Raw genomic sequence first — 15,614 nt, 5'->3', positions numbered from 1 at the left:
ACACAGATGGTTTACAGCAGCCTCATTCAAAATTGTCAAAACTTAAAAGTAAGCAAGGTGTCCTTCAGTGGGTGAATGGATAAATGAACTGTGGTACATTCAGACCATTCAATACGTAATTCAGTCCTAAAAAATAAAATAAAAGAAGCTACTGGGCCACGAAAAAACATGGAGGAAACATAAGTGCATATCACTAAATGAAAGAAGCTGACCTGAAAATGCTACATACTGTATGGTCACACTCTATGACATTCTGGGAGAGAAGAACCATGAAAACAATAAAAGGACCAGTGGTTGCTGGTGAAAGTGGGCAGGGATTAGGGAAGGGAAGGATGGTTGGGTGGAGCACAAAGGATTTTTAGATCAGTGAAACTATCCTTTATAATAGTATATTCCTGACTCTCACTATTTCCTTAAAAGTGAACCAAAACAGAGAGGAATACTTTGACCACCAATCATTATCTGGAAATAAAATAGATAGGCATTGAAGTAGAACTTACTTGTATTTTTTTCCTGAGGTATAATTGACATACATTACATTAGTTTCAGGTATATAACATCACTGATATTTGTATATATTATAAAATGATAACCATAATAATTCTTCTTCACAATTATCACCATGCATAGTTACAGAATATTTTTTGTGATGAGAAGTTTTAAATCTATTCTCTTAGCAACTTTGAAACATGCATATAGTATCAACTACAGTCACTGTGTGGTACATGACACCCTCAGCACTTGTTTTATAACTCAAAGTTTGTACATTTTGACCCCCTTCACCTATCTTACCCACCCCCACCTCCACCTCTGGCAACCACTTATCTGGTCTCATATCTACAAGCTTGTTTTTTTTAATTTCACATATAAGTGAAATCATACAGTATTTATACACATTATTTCTCTCTGACTTATTCCACCTGACACAATGCCCTCAAGATCCATCATCTATGTTTTCACAAATAGCAAGATTTCATTTTTATGGCTAAATAATATTCCATTTCACGTACGTATCACTTTTTCTCTATCCATTCATCCACTGGAAGACACAGGTATTTTTCAGGTCTTTGATAGTGTATATAATACTGCAATAAACATGGCATTCAGATAGTTTTTTCAAGTTAGTGGGGTTTTTTTTCAATGACTACCCAGAATTGAAACTGCTGGATCATGTGGTATTTCTATTTTTAATTTTCTTTAGGAAACTACATATTGTTTTTAACAGTGGCTGCGCCAGTCAGTTTACATGCCCACAAACTACACAATGGTTCCCTTTTCTCCACATTCTCTCACCAACACTTGTTATTTTTTGTCTTCTTCATAACAGCTATTCTAATAGATGTGAGGTGGTATCTCATTGTGGTCTTGATTTATACCTGTAAGACCCCTAGGTCTGTGGCATGTTCCTGATAGTAGTGATGTTGGATATCTATTCACTTACCTGTTGTCTATCTTTATATCTTTATGTCTACTATGGAAAAACATCTATTTAGGTCCTCTAAAAATTTTTAGTAAGAGTTTTTCCTATTGAGCTATATGAACTCTTCATATATTTTAGATATTAAGCCCTTATCAGATATATGAATTGTGAATTTTTTCCCATTAACTAGTAGGTTGCCTTTTTATTTTGTTGATTGCTTCCTTTGCTGAGCAGAAGCTTTTTAGGTTGATGTTGTATCACTTAACTTATTTTTGCTTTGGCTGCTTATGCTTTTGCTGTCAAATCAAAAAAAAAATTATCCCTAACACTGATGTCAAGGAGTTTACTGCCTAGGTTTTCTTGTGGCAGTGCTATGGTTTCAGGTCTGATATTCAAGACTTTAATCCATTTTGTGTTAGTTTGTTGTAAGGTGTAAGATTGTGGTCAAATTTCATTCTTTTGCATGTGGTTGTCCAGTTTTCCCAGCACTGTACAGTCTCTTTATTGAAGAGAATGTCTTTTCTCCACTATATATATTCCTGGCTCCTTTGTCACAAATTAATTGAGAATATGTGTGTGAGTTTACTTCTGGATACTCTTTTTCACTGATCTATGTGTCTATTTTATTCCAATCTCAGTATGCCATAGACTTATGGGTCTTGTGGCTTTTGGTCTTCAAGCCAGATATTTTGGGGGCCTGTCTCTCAGGGCTGGGTGCCTGATGTGGGGTATGAATTCCTCACTCCTTAGAAAGGCTCTGGGTTTTGAGTTCCCTCCCAACTGTGGATCACCATGCTGAGGGGTTTGTGGTGAAAAGGCATCTCAGCCTTTCCTGCCCACTTTGGTGTATTTTCTCTCTCATTTGCCCAATGTGAAGAGGTCACTCTGCCAGTTTTTAGTCTTCCTTCAGCAGACGTTGTTCCATATGCAGCTGTACATTGAGTGTGTCCATGAGAGGAGTGAGTTCAGGATCTTTCTATGTCACTGCCTTGAACTAGAACCAGAATTTACTTACTAATCTGTTCTCTGATGCAATGGGCGCTCCATTTCTGCTGATCCCACTACACCCTTTCCAACATGGATCACAAAACAATGTTTAACTTGGAAAATCTCAGCTGTGAAAGGGGTTTTCAGTGAAGAGACAGAAAGTCATCAGGACTTCTCCCTCACATGCAAGAGATGATTCTCACTCAGCATGCCAGCAGTACCACATTCCTGCACCTGCTGGCACACACCTGGCTCTCCAGACCATGCTGCTGACATTATACAATCTCTAGCTGGTCATTTGATAAAAAAAATTTTGCCAGCTCCTTTCTTGCTTTCTCTCCAAACATAGAAGTTGGCATTAACTTTGTAGCAAGTTTTTACATTTTTATCATAAATAATATAATTTATATTTGGTTTTGCCATGGTAAATGTGACTCTAGCTAGCTGCAAGTTTGGGACTCATCACTACTTGTAGCAACAAAATTCATACATTCTACACTGTAAATCACTGATTTGTATTTGTTTTAAACCCCTTCTACCTGGTTTATATAATTATGCAAAGATTCCAAAGCTTTATTCCTTTATTTGACAAAAGTTTATGACACCAATCAGAAAACAAGCAAAAAATAGAACTCTGAACAACAATATCCCATTTTCAGGTATTTTACATGCATCCTGTTTACATTTTTATTTTTTCCTTATGTAAAACAGCAGCATTTATAGATTTACTCACTCAACCCATATATATTCCTACTCAGTACTGATGATGAAATTTATTTACTATTAAAGTTTACAAGTTATTAACCATAGGGTTTATTTTACTATTTTTATCACTACTTTTTAATGCCTTAATGAACAACTTTTGTGGACTGTTACAAAAACAATAGTAAAACAATATAATTGCAACTGTAACTAATAAAAATGATCATATTACATATATTACATGAAAATATTAGGCAAGATAAAGTGACCAGTACAATCTTTATGGTAAATGGGCATCTTCAAAATGAAATGATTAAACTAGTACAAAATTCTAGGGAAAACCCATTCTCACATTTTAAATATGGGAAATATATGTGACTAAAATTATATAATCACCTTTTGCTCTAAAACTACCAAATTTCCCACAGAACTTATGATATATAAATCACAGCCAGGAACCTCAGCAGTATTAAGACCACACTTTGAGCAACAGAATGTCAGCCCACAGAGGAGATAATTACAAAAAACATTACAGTGTCTATTTGAAAGAACCTCTACTGTTGAATTAAAGAACAAAACTGTTTAGTAGTGACAATATTTCTGTGACAGTATTTTTGAATTTCTGTGATTCAAAAATTTTCATTCATCTGAAAAACACAAATTCAGACTTCATGCCATGCCAGACAGTGGGGTTGGAGGTGAATGAATAACATTATGACCTATTAAGATATAAAATACAGAAATCAGTGGTTTGGTTGAATATATTTCTGTGGAAATTATGGTTTGAAAATTGGATCTTATATTGAGATCAAGCCAAGTAGAGATTATTTAGTGTTTATGCTTATAGGACTCAAAAATCTTCAGAACTTTCAAAGGTAATGTGGAGATTTCTAGTAAAAATCCTCTATGGCTTATACATCTACATATCTATGCTCTTCTGACATACCTCACAAGTAATAGAGAAGGTATCTACTGAGGCAACCTGGGGAAGTTCTGGACAAGTCTGGTTTTCAGGAAATAAAATTGTATATCCATGTCACCCAGTATAATTATGGAGGTGTTTTTATAAAGAGATATATATCATACTCTACTTCCAATCACACCTCAACCCTCCAAGTGCAATGCTGGATACATTTGTTCTACCTTCTACATGGCAACCTTGAAATATTTAAAAACAATGATGATATCTGCCTTTAATCTTTCCATCTGCTGGCTTGTCACAGTTTCAAAACCTTTCTCAACTAGTCCTGTCCTCTAAATACATTCTAGTTTGTCAGTATCCCACCTAAGTCATTATATCAGAAGTAATCCCCACATCCAGGTATGGTTTTAGCAATACTTAGTAAAGTGTAAGCATCATTTGCCTTTTTTCTGGACAAAAACAATCTTTCCACTAATCTGTTTAAGACTGCATTGCTCTGGGGAAGCTACATCATATTGGTGACTCTCATCGAGTTCTCAGCTATTGAATAACTGTAAACTTCCACATATGAGGCCATAAGCCACATCTTCTCCATCCTAAACTTATGCAGTGGTGTTTTGAACATACCTGTTTTTCCTTCTGCATGAGTGGAGAATACAGATTTCCTCCTTAAGTGTAATGCTAATAGTTTCACCCCAATCTTCTATCCTTGCAAGTTTTGTCAGGATCCTGATTCCAGCATTGACTGGAAGTTATGCCCGATTTCATGTCTTCTACAGATTTGGTAAAAGACCTCTTCCTTTATACTATACACTTCACTAATAAAAAAATAATGAACATGATATGTGAAATATGCCACAGTGATGTTATAAAGTATATATATATATATATATATATATATAAATTATAATGTGGTGCAGCCAGGACCACCCCCAAGAGGGGTTTATAACAGGGTCCAGAACTCAGGGTGTTCAGGAAATATAAAAATATAGAATGCCCCCCACAAGTCTGAACTGGGGGATGGGACACAGGGGGCAGAGCCATTAAGAGTTATTTTGCATATCAACATTTTGCCAAGTTCAGAATTGATGTGCAAAAATGGTTATTTTACATATCTATAACAGCTGGCCTGCTCCACAGATATGTTAAGTAGCTGTGGCCCTTCTCTGAGCCAGGTAGATGGGAGTGACTTTGACCCATTATGTACCTGGGAGACTGCTCCCCTTACAGCACCTGTTGGAGAGCTTGGAGATAATTCACTCCATGCCATGGGGTCACACCTGCCCTGACTAACTATAGCAGCCCGTAAAGGCTGGAAAAATTGAGGAGTGCTAGCAGATGTAGTCAATTGTGAGAGGAGTCAAGATGGGTGTACAGAGAAAGACTCCCATTGGGATTTAAACCCAGGCATGGTAGACATGTGGGTGGGAACCAGAGTTTTGGGGGCAGGAAGGGGAAACACTATTTTTGGGAACAGTATTCAACACCCCCCACAGGTCCATTCTCTAACATAATGACTATCGCCATGCTATGAAAATTAGAGGTTATTTTGCAATATATAAAATATTGAATCATTATTTGGTATACCTGAAACTAATATGATGTTATATGTCAATTTTATCTCAATTAAAAAACTAGAGACATGCAGGTTAAAAAATAAAACAAAGCTTCCTCCTAGGTAACAATTTACTAGAGCAGCTGCTCAGTAGAAACCAATGTGCCTCACTATCCCATCATCCAGGTGTTTCTGGTCCTAAAAAAGATATTGAGAGATTCTGTCAGAGTCTTGCAAAGTCCAGCTGCTCTGAGTCTACTACATTTTCTGACCCAGTGAACGGGTAACATTGGTGAAAATATGGCTTCCTAGATTGCAGAAAGACAAAGTTCTTCACTAAGACAAAAAAGGAGCTTGAGTAAGACTTGGGAGTATCTGAAAAGTATAATTTAGAAGCTAATCTTATTTCATTGAAATAAAACAAAGAGATTTAGGAATCCAGTTAAAGAATTCATTAAACCTGTGGTTTGTCTAGCAAGCCATGACCTGAGGGGATATGGACACAGCTGGCATTTCTTTCACTTAAAAGAAGCAATTGGCCTGAGTTTGGAGGTTTTATACGAAACAAAGCAGAGAGCTTGTCAGTCTGAAAAACTGCTTTGTATTCCTCTCATGTAGACATGAGAGTGGTATTCAAGCTATAATGAAGAGAGTGTCCTTTCTCTTGAATGGCTCACATTCATGTCACCCAATCTAACCTTTAGTTGACTCTAATAGCCCCTACATTTGTACATCAAAACTCAACCTAACCTTTGGAATAGGTCTCTGAGTTTAAAATGTTTAACCACGAAGAGTGATCTTCATTAGACAGAAGGAATACCATAGGGAAGAGCTGGCACATGTTTTCCCCAGTAGCCAAGATGCACACAGAACGAGAGTTTTAAGAAGCTGCTAGGATTCATAAGCTCACATTGCAAGCAGATGACAAATTTAGGGAAGCAGGCAGGTTGGGACACTGGAGAATGAAAGTCTCATCTAAACAGGACAGCTGTTACCCACTTGCAACCAACTAGTGCTACATAAGATCACAGGCTCAGAATTTTTAAGTCTTCTGATAATTTTTAAGAGAAGTGAGAAATCTGAATTTTTGTATACCTGGTACCCTTGAGCACCTAGAACATTAGCAGACGCAGCATCAGAAAAAAGAAGCAGGCAGCTGGTTGCTGAGGGATTTTCTCTAAACTGTAGGTGAGGGGAAACTAAATTGCCACATTGCTGACCTGACCATTGACTAACTCTCCAGGCTAGGAGGAAGCACAAACTCTTGACTACTACTGCAGCATGTGCAATTGCAGTGTCCTCATGCTGTGTACCCGGAAAACATAATAAAATACTCAAAGGAGACCCACACCACTGAAAATGGTTAGTACTCCTCTCCCATTAACCTGATAATAAAGAAGATCTCTAAGATGCCAGGGTTTCTTGCTTCCCTTGTTAGTGAAGGAGTGGACACAGGACACTTTCTACTTCAAAGGCCAGAGTGTGGCCACCTCCCCCAAGAAGTGAAGTTTAGAAATGAACTTCAAGTTTCAATACCCTAACCCTTTGCATAAAAAAAAAGTTTTTTAAGGAATATCAATAAATATAATTGTCTTAAAGCATGTCTTTCAATTAATCAATTTGTTAGGCTCTAGGGACATAATTATCACCCTAATTTGTGTTCTACTAAAGGAAGACTCTGAAGCAAGGGTTAATGTTTAAGCAATTTATTTAGATGAGGAGTGAGGGACTGAGAGGAAAAGATAGCCAATAAAAACAAGGGGGCACTACCATGAGTGACTGGGAGTTAGACCTGGGGAGCTTTCAAGAAACCTGTACCCAGGAGTTCCATGGCCTGAGTGGTGAGGAAGCTGAGGTAACCATACACTAATATTGTTATTTTGAGTGGAGGGGTTTTAATTTCCCTGCATGAGTAAAGTGACTTTCTTCAGCTTAAAAATTAAAATCTTAGGCAAAGAGGTAGAGGTCAGCTGGTGTGCCTTGAAGGAGAATCTGAAATATGGATGGAGTACCAACACTGTTTCACTCTTGAATAAGTGAAAGTCCTACCTTCCAAGCTTATAGATTAATAAGGAGATGTTAGGAAAAAGCACAACAAAATATGAATAATGACACATGTGCACATATACTTGGAAATTAAATTTTCTGAGTGATCTTTTGAGTATCAGAATTCAGTATTCATTTAAAAATTATCATGCTGAAAGCATAGCTAGTATTGAGTATTTATTAAGCAATTTACTCAGTCCTGGCCTTCTTCTCTAAAGTAGTAAGTTCATAGTGTTTTCTTTTCTTGCTATTATTAATATCCTTTTATTCCTTGCTAGCTTCTAATTGTCTCACTTTGCTGTATTTTCTGTGGCATTTGAAGCCACCATAAATCCTATTCTGGAACAGAGAAAGAAAAAGAGATTGAAAAAGAGAGAGAATAAGGGAAAGGAGTGAAAGGAAGGAAAATGAGATAATAGAAAGAATAAAGCACATGTCTTTTTGTTTCATGCAGTGGCCCTTTGAGAAGCAAAGTGGGTTTGATAAAATTTGCCTTTTCTTTCCACTTATACTATGTGTGGTTTCCTGAATTGGTAAGATTTTAGAAGATTCTTCTTGCAGGGAAATATCTGTTCCCCTTTAGAGAGATCCTATTAAATAAGTAAATAAAAAAGTAGATGGCCATGTTAGAAGAGTTGATGAAAAAGATCATACTGGGCAGAAAGCATTTAGAAAAGTCCACGAAGCTGATCAAATGAACAAGTATCCTAGATCATTTATCTCAAATGTTGTGGTTAGAAGTATTATATAAAAATAAAAGTGCTTTGAGGAGTGTTGAAAATGGTCTCATGAACCCAGAAGGCATGAGGATTGAAATAATAACAGTCTTGAAAGAAGCACTATGTACTCTTCCCAGAATCGTTTTGATATATTAGGAGATCTGTGAGGGGTTTTAATGGGATATGAAGCTTTCATATAAAGGACATTGCAGGATTGATTCAAAACATTAAAAATGTGCCTATTTATCAACAATGGTGTAACTTTTATAAATATTTACGGAGCTGTCAGTGAAGACAGACACTAGTGATTACAAAGAGAGACAGAACTATAGAGTGAATAGAGGATACCAGTTCAGTAAAGACTTGGGTTCAAATCCAGCACTACTGCCTACCACTAGCTGGTTGACTTTGGGCAAGTCATTTAACTTGTCTAAGCCTTGTTTCCTAATGTTTAATATGGGGCTAAAAACAACACCTAGAATTAGTAGGTATTGGTAGTACAGGATGGCTATCATAATCAAATGAGATGAAAGCTATGGAAATATCATAATTAATAGCTGTTAACATATTTCCACACTGTCAAATTAATTTAAAAGATGTTTTGTTTAAAGTCCTAACATAGTTTCTATCAGACAATTTAGGAAGATCTTGAATTATAATCTATATTTTATACTGTTCTTGTCATAATTCTATGTGTATTGAAACTATACTGTTTCTTTCCCATCAGCTGCACAAAATAAACAGTTGTGTGTGTTTCTGTGTTTACCACATACAAGGTGTGTGAGACCCTAACTGTACCTCAAACAAGATGCCTGGCATGGCATAGCCTTATAAATGCCCAAAGTCTCTGTGATTGCATGTGCTTATATGTGCCAGGAAAATACATCACTGACCATAGATTGCTTCAATTCAAAAGCAATCTATCTGGTTAACATCCCTTGAGTTATACATATACTACCATTACTCCAGGGCCAAGCTGCTTCAGTTTGAACTCATCATATATTTCATAAGTATTAATAACTAAGGGTTTTATGAGCTCATTGGCTTCCTACTCAACTTTAAAAACACATCCATACCCTCCTTCTATAATCTTTGTATGGTTTGAGTCAATTGTGAAGATTTATGGACTACTTTACTTTGAAAACTAATGTGGGAGCAGAAAGGCAGGAAAATTTCCACACAATGCTGATTATATAAAATAAGATAGCAAGGGGGAGAGAAAAACTCCAAATCTGTTTATTCACCACTGGCTAATAAAATTTTAATAATGGGTTTGCTGAAATGAACCCAACTGTCAGGTGCCAGATCAGCTCCGTTGCTACACTGTCTAGGCGGCCAGCTCTGCCAAGTCCTCTGTTATCTTTGGCACCAGGTGAAGTATTCTTACACTGGTACACTGGATATAAGCTAGAAATAGAAAGCAAATAGACCCACTAGATAATTGCATCAAAATGAATCATGATCTTCAAACATCTAATTAGACAGATACTTTATAAGAACACATTAACCAAAATGAGTCTCAATGCGTATGTGAAGGTAGTATTTGTGTCAGTAGTGGCTAATTCAGTCTATCCATAAGATTGCCATTATAGACCACAAACTTAGTTAGTTACTTTATTAGAGTCCATGAAATGTTCTTCTTTTGCCCAAGTATGATTAGAGAGTTACACCAAAAATGGATGAGCACAGGCCACTTCCCAAACTCCAGTGGGGAGAAAAAAATTTCCTAGGAATTATATTTCTTAAGAACTTGACAAAAATCCAACAGTGATATAACAGTACTCATATGTATCTTTTACAGATGCCTTAAGAGTTAAAATTCTATATTCTTTACCAACAACTTCCATAGAAAGGTAAAACCTCTTCTGATTATTAACTATCCATGATGTTTGTGAAAAAAAGGTACAGGAATTAATTAAGAAGGTTTTGTTTATTTTTAAGTGATTTTTACATAGCAATTAGATTCTAATGGTTGTTTTTCTAATGATTTATCAGTGGAGTCACTAGAATATATGAGAAATGGAGTGTACGTTGAAAAGTTGCAGCAAAAGCAGCCCATGTCAGAGGAGCAGTCTCTCTGTGCCAGTGCAGAGAAGAGAATGACCCAAGTACAAATGGCCTATTCAGAGTTCATTGATTTGAATGCGGTATTTGGCACACAATCCTCCGTTCTTATTCAAGTGTTTGGGTCAAGATGTAACTTCTTTTTTTAAATATATTTTATTGATTATGCCATTACAGTTGTCCCATTTCCCCTCCTTCATTCCCCTCCATCCTGCGCACCCCCTCCCCCCACATTGCCCCACTTTAGTTCATGACCATGCGTCATAAGTTCTTTAGTTTCTACATTTCCCACACTACTCTTGCCCTCCCCCTGTCTATTTTCTCCCAACCGTCTATGCTACTTATTCTCTGTACCTTCTCCCCCCTTCTCCTCCCCCACCATTGCTAACCTTCCATGTGATCTCCATTTCTGTGGCTCTGCTCCTGTTTTAAATGTCTGCTTAGTTTGTTTTTATTTTAGGTATGGTTGTTAATAACTGTGAGTTTGCTGTCCTTTCACTGAGATGTAATTCTTAGAAGCTTCCTAGGTGAGCATGTCTTTTTCAACCTAATTCCTCCTAATCTCTAGCCCACTTACTTCAGACAATGGGATGCCTTTCCTCTCAGGGCACCTCAAAGCTCAGTCCATACTTGATTCTTAGATCCTAAGATTAAGTTAGAAGGAAATGTAACGTAGACCCTTGGGCCTAAATGACCTAATTTACCTCTCTGCCACTCAAATTCCCTAGGAAATAGTTCATAACTGCACTACTTCACAATCCTCCTAGAAAAGCAAAAAGAACCAAGGGAACACATGAATCTCACATTTGGCTTCAGCTGTCCAGGTCTGTCCCTGCCAAATCTACATTTTCACTGAGTGGTGAATATTCACAGTTTCCCCTTTTCTCACTTGTGTTAGGCCAGACAGCTGTCTAGGTCTAGTTACTAGTAGATAAAAGAAGGCTAGCTTACATTGCCAACCTAGACAAAGAAGTCCTAATTCTCTTTAACAAGGCAGTACATCCTGACTTCATGGGACATGGGGAACCAGGATGAGGAAAACCCAGAACTGAGAATTAATTAGAGAAATATATTAGTTTTCTTTCCTGTTTCACCTCACTCTTGATTTTACACTCATTTTCTATAGATGTATTTTTGCTTATATATTTTCATTCATTTTCACAGCCATGTATCAAAACTGCTACTTCTAGGATAACTGAAAGATACTCTTTGGGAAGAGCCTATTTTCATACATAATGTGAACAACAGCTAATACTATTTGAGAACTAACCATGTGCCAGTCACTGTACATTGTTTTATCAAGCTTTATTGAGATATAATTGACATATGACAACATATGAGTTTAAGGTATACACATTATGATTTGATATATGTATATATTGTGAAAGGATTACCACAATATTGTTAGTTAACACATCTATCAACTCACATAGCTACCATTTGTGTGTGTGGTGAGAACTTTTAAGATCTACTCTCTTATTACCTTTCAAGGACACAATACGGTATAGTTAATTATAGTCACAATGCTGTATATTATTCATCTTATAACTGGAAATTTGTACCATTTGACCATCGTCACCCATTTCTCCCACCCTCTGACTCTGCCTCTGGCAACAAATAATCTGCTTCTATGGGTTTGATTATTTTTTAGGTCCCACATATAAGTGAGACCATACAACATTTGCCTCTCTCTACCTAATTTCCCACAGTATAAAACCCTCAAGCTTCATTCATGTTGTCACAAATGGCAAGATTCCCATATTTCATAGCTGAATAATATTCTATTACATATATATGCATACACATAAATAAATGTTTTCTTTATCAAGTCATATTTTAATAGACATGTTGCTTTCATATCTTGGCTATTGTAAATTATGCTGCAGTGAACATGAAGGTACAGATATTTCTTCAAGATAATGCTTTTCTTTACTTTGGACATATACCTAGAAATGGAGTTGTTAGGTTATAAGGTAGTTCTATTTTCTGTGGAACCTCCATACTGTTTTCCATAATGGCTATACCAAACTGCCAGCACTTGTTTGTTGGTTTATTGATAGCACTACTAACAGATGTGATATCTCAATGTGATATTAATTTGCAATTTCTTGATAATTACTGATGTTGACCATCTTTTCATATATGTATTGGCCATCTGCATGTCCTCTTTAGAGAAATGTCTATTAGGGCCCTTTGCCCATTTTTTAATTGGATTGGATTTTTCCAGTGTTGAGTTGTATAAGTTTTTTATACATTTTAAATATTAATCCTGTATCACATGTATTGTTTGAGAATATTTTCTCCCATTCAGTAGTCTTTTTGTTTGTTGTTCTATTTCCCGTACTGTGCAAAACTTTTCAGTTAGATGTAGTCCCACTGGGTTTTTTTTTCTTTTTCTTTTTTTTTTTTTCTGACTGAGGAGACATACCCAAAAGTATACTGCTAAGAGCTATGTCAAAAAGTGTACTGCCTATTTTTCTTCTGAGAGCTTTATGATTTCAGGTCTTACATTCAAATGTTGAGTTTATTTTTGTATATGGTATAAAAAAGTGGTACAATCTTATTTTGCATTTTTTGTCCATCCTCCCCAGCACCACTTACTAAGGAGACTGTCCTTACTTCATTATAAAGTCCTGCCTCCTTTGTCATAGATTAATTTACTATACAAGCAAGGATATATTTCCAGGCTTTCTATTCTATACCATTGAACTACATATCTTATTTTGTTATTTTAGCTTCACACTATAATTTAATATCAGGAGCATAATACTTCCCACTTTGTTCTTCCTCACAGTTTCTTTGGCATCATGTTCTCTCCATACCAAACTTCTTTAGAAGGATTATTCTGAATTCATCTAGTTTATAAATCTCTATTTATTTAAGGTCAGCTATTGGAGCCTTCTTAATTTCCTCCGGTAATGTTGTGTTTACCTGATTCTTCATGATAGCTGCATGTTTGAATAAGCAATCTCTTCTTCCTTATATTACAGTTTCTTTATGATGGGAAAGACCACCAGTGGGCTCAGCTTGGAGTACTGTATGGATCTGCTGTAGCATCCACAAGTAGGCAGAGCTTCATATCACAGTCTTTGGTCGGGTTATGCTACTGCTCTGAGGTTGAGAGTGTGTAATGGTTCTACTGTCTGGGTTCCATATTCAAGCTGGGCCACTGGGCAAGCTCTCTGATGGGTAAGGGCAATAGCTGTACTCTACAGTCAGGTAGGGCCCCTAGTTGGACTCTGCATTTATCTGTGGTTGGACAAGTTTGCAGACTGTGTTTCCTGGCAGGATGGTTCCTCTGGCTGAACTCCATGTTCAGATAGGGTCACAGGCAGGTCTTCATGGTCAGACAGGATGTACTCTGTGATCAGACAGAGCCATAGGCTCTGTCCCAGAGTTGGGCAGGGCCACAGGCTGGGCTTTGCAATGAGGTAGGCTGCTATTCATGCTCAGCTCTTGGGCAAGGTTCCTGGCCAGGCTCCCAGATTAGGTTGGGCCTCCAGCTATGTCCCATAGTTGGGTGGGGCTGGAGACTGTGCTCCAAAATCAAGCAGGGTCACTGTTCAGACTCCTTGGTCAGGTGAGACTGCAAGCTGTGCTCCATGACTGAGTGGGATCACTGGCTGGGCTTTTTGCCTGGTGAAGCTGTAGGCTGTGTTCAGCAATTGAGCAAGATTGGCCTCTACTCCTGGGTGGTATGATAAGCTGAGTTCTGAGGTTTCCCATGGTTACACCTTAGTTTATTTGGTTATGTGAGGCTGGAGGATGAACTTAATAGTTGGACAGGGTTGGTGGCATGGATCCCTGACCTAGCAAGAAAGATGGGCTCCACAGATGCCCAGGCTCTCTGGCCAGGCTTCCTTGCCACACAGAATTGGAGGTTATATTTTGAAGTTGGGCAGGGCCATAGGATGGGCTGCACAGTTTATGCAGGCCACTAACTGGGGTCCCAAATCAGGCACAACTGCCAACCAAGTTCCCTGGATACATGGACTGCCAACTCAGCTCTGCAGCTAAGAGCCACTGCCTGGGAACTCTACTTGGGAGCATCTGCAAACAGAATGGGTCCACCAGGACATGGTTATTGGTTGCTGGGGGAATGAAATGTCCACTTCAGGCTCTCTTTTCTCACTAGAGAAACTGTGGAAGGTGGTGGTCAGGGAGGGGGATGTCGGTGTGGTTTATAGAAGGAGTGATGTGGTCAAAGTGAGATTGCTCCTCTTACCCATCTAATTCAGTCCCTCTCAGTGTCCGAATGCCAGGGGGTGTTTTAATCTCACTCTCAGGTAATTGGATTTTCACAAGGGTGCCTTATCTAAACATAGTCATTAGTTTGTCTTTTGGGGAGCAGGGTAGGTAGAATCTGAAGTAGGGAACAAACTATGTCACCATCTTCATGACATAACTTTCCTGCAATATATTTTTTAAATACACTTCTCATTTCATAATCACAACTTTATTAAATATGTTCTCTTACTATCCCCATTTTACAGAGCAAAAATTGAGGCTTTTGAATGATCGTACAGCTGGCTAGTAAGATAGAACATTTATAAGTTAGGGCCATCTGACTCCAAAGCCCATCAGTTCTCTAATATGACTGTGGTCTTGTTGCTGCAATTATCAATAAAAAGCATTAAGGGAATGCAATAAAGGATAGAGTCTATACCTAAATTTTAACATTTATTGACTGCTGACTGAGGTAATATTAAAAACTAACATTACCAGAAAAGTAAAATATATTAATATCCAAACAGGGAATATCATATGTATTCTTGGATGAGAAGAGAGACATCTGGTTATCATCCTCAAGGTAATAACTTGATGAATGGTTAAATCCAGAACAAAAATCACAAGAGCCTTCACTAAGCAGTGAAACCATTCATACTTCCTGACTCCACTTAGCCCTCAAGAATCACAGCACGTTCTTTTTCTGGTTTTCTGAGGATCAATGAACCTTTTTGAGTGAAAAACTAAATCATCAAAAGCAGAAATTTCAGCATCATCTGATTAGTCACTAATTTATTCATGGAGTGCATTATACAAAACACTGAAGATAAAATATTATTAAAATGAGACCCTGTTACCCAAAATTTTCAGTGGGGTTGGCAAGCTAGAAGAATAAAAGAAACATTTGCCTTGTGTGTGATAACTGTGCAAAGAATAGTAGGAACAAGAGAATAGATTGATGACCTGTGAGTG

Source organism: Artibeus jamaicensis, unplaced genomic scaffold, assembly GCF_021234435.1.
Source record: "Artibeus jamaicensis isolate MK-2021 breed Jamaican fruit bat unplaced genomic scaffold, CSHL_Jam_final scaffold_916, whole genome shotgun sequence".
Taxonomy (NCBI): domain Eukaryota; kingdom Metazoa; phylum Chordata; class Mammalia; order Chiroptera; family Phyllostomidae; genus Artibeus; species Artibeus jamaicensis.
Note: the sequence above shows the minus strand (reverse complement) of the source record.